The sequence below is a fragment of the Lipotes vexillifer genome, unplaced genomic scaffold, assembly GCF_000442215.2.
Source record: "Lipotes vexillifer unplaced genomic scaffold, Lipotes_vexillifer_v1.1 scaffold777, whole genome shotgun sequence".
Lineage (NCBI taxonomy): Eukaryota > Metazoa > Chordata > Mammalia > Artiodactyla > Lipotidae > Lipotes > Lipotes vexillifer.
This window is the reverse complement of record NW_006784423.1, coordinates 3,768,468-3,777,863: the sequence shown is the minus strand read 5'-3', so window position 1 is coordinate 3,777,863 and position 9,396 is coordinate 3,768,468.

Genomic DNA, 9,396 nt, shown 5'->3' with positions numbered 1-9,396 from the left:
GTAGGGAAAATCTGTGAACTGGTTGAAAGCAGCACCTGAAATGGAAGATGCTAAGATTAATAGACCCGGTTTCTACAGAGCATTCTTTTTTTTATATATATATTTATTTTGTTTGCACCAGGTCCTAGTTGTGGCACACAGGATCTTTAGTTGCGGCATTCAGACTCTTAGCTGCGGCATGCATGGGGGATCTAGTTCCCCGACCAGGGATCAAACCCAGGCCCCCTGCATTGGGAACATGGAGTCTCACCCATTGGACCACCAGGGAAGTCCCTCTACATAGCATTCTTAGAAGGATCTTGAAATGTTTTCAACATCTTTGAGTTCACTTCACTAAGTGCTTGAGACTTGGTGTTTAGGTTGTGTCTCTGGGCACCAAACTGGCACTAGGCCACCACTTTCTGGAATAGCTCAGGGGCCTTCTCCACTTGCTCAATTATAAGGCAGCTGTGTGCCGTTAGTCCACAGATTCTTTATCAAGATTTATGAATATGAGTCTGTGTTCTGTGGTGCCCTCAAGAGCTGACACGTACCTGCTGGATCTGAAGGGTACACCTGGGGAGGTCATGCCAAGACTTCAACCCAGAGCATCAGACCTGTGAGGAATTTCCATCCTCACTCTCAGGCCAGAGAAGGAAGCCTGAGGCATCTGGCTCTTGCCAGAAGAGGGGATGCGAAGAGAGAAGCAGGGACCTTCTACTTTTCTCCACTTGGGAGGACGTAAGGGCACTCCTATCTTCTCTACAGCCTGACTTTACCACCTCTGTGCCCCAGGCCAGGGGCTCTCAAAGTGTGGTTTCTTGCTAGAAATGCAAATTCTTGGGCTCAGTCAAGACCCCTTCAATAGGAAACTCAAGAGCCAGCTGCAATCTGTGTTCTAACAAGCCCTCCCCTTGATTCTGAAGCATGCCCAAGTCAGAACCTCTGACCGAGCAATACTGCCTGTGGATAATTCTGTCCACTGCCCCCCCATCCCCCATGCTGTTCTATGCCTCCATCACCTTGCTCAGAACCCCGCCTCCTGCCTCACCCTTCCTTATTCACCTAGCTCACTCTCATGCACCCACCAAAGTCTTAGCTCATAAGCCATCCCTATAAAACCAGGCAGGGCTGAGGGCCCTTCTCTGTGCTTCAATGTCACCTGCAGTATCTAGCAGTTGATATCCTACAAGAATCATCTAGGCATGTTGCCTGTCTTCCCACTGACTCCAAGGTAGTGACCAGGCTTCATTCAGATAGGCCTGGGTCTGAATCCCCGTATTGCTATCCACTCGCTATGAGATCCTAAGTCAGGTGTTTGTAGTCGCCGTGCCATTTTCTTGTCCGTTACCCCCCAGGATGACACAGGTGCCAAGATTTCTGAGCCCAGTAGAAGTTTGTTCAACTGAACTCAAATGTAGCAAGCCAAACAGAAAAGCTTTTTGACTAGTAGACATTGAACGTAGGAATAAAATGGAACCCTGAGCTCCCAAGTAGCCATATGACCATGGGGGTGGGCAGAAGATTGGAGAATGCGCTCACTGCCACATGCTGAGTCTCAGTAGGGCAGGGGCAGCCTATGGTTTGGGGAAAAGAGCACTGAATGAGACTGTGAGACCAGCGCTCATGCTACCTCTCCAGCATTACTGCTGCATTTTCATAGCTATACAGGGGAGGATGGAGAATCCTGCGCTCAAGGACCCTACAGGGTTGAGATCTGAGTGTACAAGTCCTGTAGAAACAGGGATGATTGACATATGTAAAAATATAACAGCCAGAGATAACTGAGTATCACGTATGTGCCAGACACTTTATGTATGTTACATCATTTAATTCTCAGGACTCTCAGGGTTGGGGCTATTCCTCTCCCTGACTCTAGCAGAGACAATGAGGGTTTTCAAAGGGTACCTGAAGGTCCCGTACCTGGTAAAGGGAAACAGCAGGCTTTGAACCCAGAGCTGTTCCCACCAAAGCAGAGCTTTTAAGGAGGGTGCTTTACTGCTGCCCCGCACTTGGGAGGTATGGTGGTACTGGTTTCTGTGTGTGCCAGGAGAGCGTGAGGGCTGACACACAGTGTGGGGTAAGATGATCGTGGACGCCAGGACCTTCAGTCAGTTGCCTGGTGATCCAGGGAGGGCAGCAGGGTCTAGTCCGCCGAGGAGCTCAGGCCTGCACACCTGTATGTGGGTGGTGAACCAGGCCTGTCCCAGCGTCAGGAGAGCTACCAACCAGCCAGGTGCACATTGCACATTCGTCCAGCGTGAGCAACGAGGCCTCCTAATACTACGGGCAGGCAGGTCAGTCGAAAAGCACCATGAGAGCACTGCCAAGATGAGATCGAGTGAGGGGAAGGGAAGAAAAATTAACATGGAGCTTCTGTTCTGAAATTGCATCTTAGACCAAGAATCGCGCTGCTCTGGTAGCTGAGGCACTTGCAGGTTAAATGATTTGTCCAAGGTCATATAGAAGGTCAGCGGCAAGAGTAAGTTCAGCTCAGAATCCTGAAAGTCCTACTTTAAACACAGCCCACGGTGGCTCAATTTTCCGGGCAATTCTTACAGTGAATTCAGCTGCTCACGTGCCGGGGAAGGCTCGTCTTCACTTCCTGTACACCCCTGAGCTCAGCATAGCGGATGCTGCCTATTAGGTGTAGGTATCTTTGAACCGCCATGGTTAAAGGTTTTCTCCAAACTCCATATGATTAGATGATCAGATCTTTAAGAGATGTTGTTTTCCCATCTCTCAGGATTTGCTCTTACTTGGGCCATATGTTAAGGAAGTGACAGTTTAAAAAGAGACACCCCCCCTCCCCGCATGTTTCCTCATCCCCACTTGGCTAGTAAAGAACAGTGGAATCACTTATCAGGGCCTCTTCAGGAGCTGAGCTGATTAGAAAGGTAATAGGGTTTGTGCACGTGTGCAGGAATTGTGTCCTGTCCTCTGGAAACTGGAAAGCGCTGTGAGTGGTCCTGCTGGGAGATCACAGCGCCCAGCAGGCAGCAGGCAGGTCCTCTCTAGGGACGGCAGGCTTTTGATAAAATGATGACATAAACTGTCCTTATTTCTTGGGTCCAAAATTCTATGTCATTGCAAAATATCCTGGATGGGTTTCAAAAGGAAAGTGACACTTTATTCAGATGGCTCTTTCAAGCGTTGGTGTCTTTGCTGCTTGGGCCAGCTGCTGACCTGATGTAAATTATGATTACAGTGACACTCTGACTGACCCAAACCCCTCAGTCTTGGCTCTGGGCACATGTATAAATCTAACAAATGTCTGTGCAGGGTTCATCGGCCTTTCCTATTACTTACAGAGAATAGCGTCTCTAAGTGGCTTCATTTTACATTATCCTTAATGTTTTGTCAAAGAAGCAAGGGAGTCAAACAGCCTATGTGAATGTGGGACCTGTGAGCTCTCTGTGGTCCAGCTTCTATTTCTGAATCGACAGGGTCATTGAACAGTTAGGTGGACTTGATCTTTGAAGATAATTGTGTGTTTGTTTTTGTGTCTGTAATAAGCGTATAATCGCAGAAAGTGTGTTACAATTATTTCAGTAGATTTACATCAGAACACGTTTCTGGCGTGTCTAGCCTGCTTAGCATTCAGAGTGACATGGACTATAAAATTATTTAAATCTAATGATTAGTTGTTTCAAAAAGTCAGTGTTATTTGACCGATAGTGTCTCCTGAAACCAGTAACAGTACCAGATGGAGCAAATCGGTTTCTCTGCCCTCCCCCCAGCCCCTGATGTTTACTGCTAAGTTTTGCTTTAGGTTGTGAAGATTTTCTAAATAGATTTCAAACTCTGTTGCTTCTTTCCCACTACTGACATGAATTTCAAATCTGCCATTCTAGTCATCATTATTGACAGTGGCCACATTTATTAATGGACTCTTTTCAATTCTCTAAACCCTTCTAAAAAAAAAAAACAAACCTGCCTTGAAAATCTTTATCACCTAAAACGTACACATATATCTAGGATTTATAGGCCAACAAATATAGAAACACGTTACAAGTGAAATTAACATGGAAACTTTGCCTCTGTCTGACGAAGAGAAGAGAAAAAGCATTTAAAAGTGCGAATGGAGGCCTAAATATCCTCTCCCAGCAAGAGAGTCGATACTGCTCAGACTCTTCCACAACCGTTTTATTGCTGTGTTTTTAAACACTGGAGAACCGCCTTGCCGCATAATGATGGGTGCGGAATTCAACCTCCAGGAAAGTCAAGCTCTTCCTGGGAGGGTTGGATCAGGCTCCCTCGCTCCCTCTTTTCGTTTGCATTATTCAGTGGAAAAATACAAAGTGGCATAATGATGGGAATAAGTTATCTTTTATCAAATCTGACTTTAAAATTCGGGTTATGTAAAACGCAGAAATGCATAGGAAATTCAATCAGAACCCCCAGTCACATTATGTACTCTCTGTTCTTGGGCGACAGAATACTTCATGGAGCCCGCTCCTGGGAGCCAGTCCCAGATTCGCCCTCCTTGGCTGGAACACCTTTTGCGGGCAACTTCCACCAGGGGAAGCTCTGAGCACATAAGTGCTTCGCAGGCAAACTGCGAGATGCAGGCAAGACAGGGCAAAGAAGATGCGGGATGCTACCAAAGGTCCTGCAATTGCTTTCACAGAGATTAATGAGGCTGGATTTCTTTAGGATGGTTACACTAGGATTTAACTACTCATGGAGACAGCAGAGCCTAGTAAATATGTAAACAACGTTTCGAACTAAAACCTTCTAGAACCTAACTTCTTTAAGAGAGAAAACCCACTTGCTGTTTGAGAGCTCCAGTCTTTCCATGAGCTGAAATCCCCGTTTTGCTTCTCCATCCCTCCTCTGGAGGTTATTCCCATTCATTTTCTAATTCACCTTGGTTTTAAGCACACACACACATGCATCCACAATCCCATAAATGATAAATTCGATGTCTGTAGAAAGACAGTCACCTAATTGCACAGTGAAGCAGAAGAAAACCTTGCAAATGGTATACAGTTTTCAAAGTGTTCCAAGCCTTAGGCAAAAGCCTTTCAACTGTGTCTAAAACTGAATGATAAAATATGTTGTACAAATTATCTGTGAACAGGAAACATGTGGTAGTGTCAGGGGACTGAAATTTAACACTTGTAAAGAAATGGGAACTGCCAGTCATTCAGATCCTTCTCTTTATGTCTTTTCTTTCTTTTTTTTTTTTAGTTGCAAGTTTCATCTTTTTTTTTCTACCATCCGTTGATGTTCAAGTTTATAATAAGACACTTACCAGATCGTGCCAGGCCAACTGCAGCTTTATTTAAAAAACAACAGCAAAAAAGAAACACGTGAGGGTGAAGGTTTGGTTCCCCCCCACCCCCCCACTGCCACCGCCTTGGTAGGACTCTTGACAATCTCTCTGCTCTGTGGTTTGGAGCTCTGGTGGTTTGTGTGTGGAGTTTTGAAAAGAACTGAAACTCTTCTGAAATAGGAAAGATGCAAAGCACAGGTAAGCACAAGTTGAATAAACGTGTCTGTCTCCTTCCTTTTCACAAACCTAAAGGGGCCACTCCATCATTGCTAAACAAGAGGCAGAAAGGCTTCCACGGGAGAGTGATTTTTCTGTTTCCTCACTCTCCACTTTGCTCTTGGAATGACCCGGTGAAATCTGTCTCTTCCAAAGAAGCACCCATTCCTCTTTGCCGAAGCCAGTCACAATCTCCGGCCGGTGATCCTTACTGACGGAACTGTGATTAACCCCTGCGATTTTTCACCCCGTCTCTTCAGCTTTGATAAGCTCACAGCCACTATTTATATATTTCAAGCCTTATGCAGCTATCTGCGGCAAGTCGGAGTGTTAGTAAATTTCATATTTACAGAAAAAGGAAAAGAGGGGGAAGTCTGTTCTGCTACATTTGTTTCCCATCATGAAGTCACTCAGCTTTCATTTCATTGCTCAGTTGCACTCTTATTTTAGCTTGTCTTTTAGCACATAACTGCTTGATGACATTAAAAGTAGCAGACAATATTCTGCTGGTGCACAGACCTGCCTCCTTAGGACTGGGGCTGATCTCAACGGAATACCTTGGGACAGTCACCAAAAATGAAGCAAGAACAGATAGTTTAATTTGCAACCCGAGCTCAATCAGCAGAGAAAATAGTGAGTTGAAAGAGTGAAAACTCATGGATATCCATAGAAAAGTACGGGCTGTCCCGTCCGGATTATACCCTCCATTCCTGGAGCTGGATGTTACCTTGACCTGTGCCCAAAATGAAAATTATCTTTCTCCTTCCTTCCTTCCTTCCCTCTATTTCTTCTTTTTATCTCCCCTCTTCCCTCCATTTCTTTGAATTGTACAAATTATTGAATGTTTCCTTCATGCCAATCACAGCGAGGAGCTGTGGTTTTGAGGAAGAATAAGGTATGGTCTTCTCAGGAGTTCACAGCATGGTGGGAGGCTGGAGAAAGTTCACAGAAGGAAGCACAGCACCAAACTTCCTCTCTGATGTGTCAGAGGGTGTGTCTTGCGCTCACCAAGACAGAGTTGTCACATTTCAGTGTTCGTGCAGTATTGCTTTGGAATGCCAATCCTTCCATCCAATTTCCCTGAATTCCAGCATGATGCTCGGAGCCCATCTGGTTCTCCTTTTTTCCCTCTGTCTTAGACAATCATTCCTGTCTTATGCTTTATTTTTTTTAAATCCTCTTTCTGCCATGTTCTTTTTTTTCCTTCTTACTTAGCTAAACCCTTCCACTTCTTGTGAGTTCAAATCACATATGAAACCTCTGCTAACACCAGTTGTTTCTCATTCAGATTATTTACACATTTCAGTGTACGTTATGCCTGTTTTTATCACTTATCTTGTGTCATTCTCTTGTCACTCCAAGCAAGACTGCAAGCAAGAATTGTATCATATAATACACTTTTTTCACTGTATAATTGATTTACAATATTGTGTTAGTTTCAGGTGTACAGCAAAGTGATTCAATTATATATATGTGTGTGTGTATGTATATATATATATATATATACTTTTTCAGATTATTTTCCATTATAGGTTATTGCAAGATATTGAATATAGTTCCCTGTGCTATACAGTAAATCCTTATTGCTCATTGTTTTAATGTATAGTAGTCTGTGTCTGTTAATCCTATACTCCTAATTTAACCCCCCCTCCCTTTCCCCTTTGGTAACTGTAAGTTTGTTATCTATTTCTCTGAGTCTCTTTCTGTTTTGTATATAGATTCATTTGTATTATTTTTAATTCCATTTATAAGTGGTATCATATAATATTTGTCTTTCTCTGTCTGACTTACTTCACTCAATACGAAAAGCTCTAGGTCCATCCATGTTTGCTGCAACTGGCAATTTCCATTCTTTTTTTTTTAATTTTAATTTGTTAATTATTATTATTTTTAACATCTTTATTGAAGTATAATTGCTTTACAATGGTGTGTTAGTTTCTGCTTTATAACAAAGTGAATCAGCTATACGTATACATATGTCCCCATATCTCTTCCCTCTTGCATCTCCCTCCCTCCCACCCTCCCTATCCCACCCCTCTAGGTGGTCACAAAGCACTGAGCTGATCTCCCTGTGCTATGTGGCTGCTTCCCACTAGCTATCTATTTCACATTTGGTAGTGTATATATGCCCACGTCACTCTCTCACTTTGTCCCAGCTTACCCTTCCCCTTCCCCGTATCCTCAAGTCCATTCTCTAGTAGGTCTGTGTCTTTATTCCCGTCTTGCCCCTAGGTTCTTCATGACCATTTTTGTTAGATTCCATACATATGTGTTAGCATACGGTATTTATTTTTCTCTTTCTGACTTACTTCACTCTGTATGAGAGTCTCTAGGTCCATCCACCTCACTACAAATAACTCAATTTCATTTCTTTTTATGGCTGAGTAATATTCCATTGTATATATGTGCCACATCTTCTTTATCCATTCATCTGTTGATAGACACTTATGTTGCTTCCATGTCCTGGCTATTGTAAATAACATTGTGGTACATGACTCTTTCTGAATTATGGTTTTCTCAGGGTATATGCCCAGTAGTGGGATTGCTGGGTCATATGGTAGTTCTATTTTTAGTTTTTTAAGGAACCTCCATACTGTTCTCCATAGTGCTGTATCAATTTACATTCCCAACAACAGTGCAAGAGGGTTCCCTTTTCTCCACACCCTCTCCAGCATTTATTGTTTGTTGATTTTTTGATGATGGCCATTCTGACTGGTGTGAGGTGATATCTCATTGTAGTTTTGATTTGCATTTCTCTAATGATTAATGATGTTGAGCATTCTTTCATGTGTTTGTTGGCAGTCTGTATATCTTCTTTGGAGAAATGTCTATTTAGGTCTTCTGCCCATTTTTGGATTGGGTTGTTTATTTTTTTGTTATTGAGCTGCATGAGCTGCCTGTAAATTTTAGAGATTAATCCTTTGTCAGTTGATTCATTTGCAAATATTTTCTCCCATTCTGAGGGCTGTCTTTTGGTCTTGTTTATGGTTTCCTTTGCTGTGCAAAAGCTTTGAAGTTTCATTAGGTCCCTCTGGCCTTACATTTAGGTCTCTAATCCATTTTGAGTTTATTTTTGTGTGTGGTGTTAGGGAGTGTTCTGATTTCATTCTTTTACATGTAGCTGTTCAGCTTTCCCAGCACCACTTATTGAAGAGGCTGTCTTTTCTCCACTGTATAGTCTCTCCTCCTTTATCAAAGATAAGGTGACCATATGTGCGTGGGTTTATCTCTGGGCTTTCTATCCTGTTCCATTGATCTATATTTCTGTTTTTGTGCCAGTACCATACTGTCTTGATTACTGTAGCTTTGTAGTATAGTCTGAAGTCCGGGAGCCTGCTTCCTCCAGCTCCGTTTTTCTTTCTCAAGATTGCTTTGGCTATTTGGGGTCTTTTGTGTTTCCATACAAATTGTGAAATTTTTTGTTCCATTCTTTTTTATGGCTGAATAATATTCCATTGTATATATGTACCACTTCTTATTAAATCAGTTGTCTGTTGATGGACACTTGGGTTGTTTCCATGTCTTGGCTATTGTAAATAGTGTTGCTATGAACATTGGGGTGCATGTTCACATAATACACTTTGTAAACACTTGATAGGATTAATGATAATACCAAGCATTGGTTGTACACTTACTGTCAGCCAAGCAATGTGCTAAGATCTCTCCACATATCATGTCATTGTATACTTAACAATAATCTTGGATGTAGTGTTACTGTTCTCCATGTTTTTCTTGTGAGGAAACTGAAGAAGAGTTTTTTTAAGTTAACTTGTCAAACAGGCAACGTCTACATTTTAACCCGTGTATCTCGGCTCTGGAGTCCATATTCTTTAATGCTGAGCACCTCAGAAGTTTTCACTAAACACCTGCTCAAGGGAATTGAATGGGAGACAATTTGAAAATCTGAGAACCATTGAGAAGAC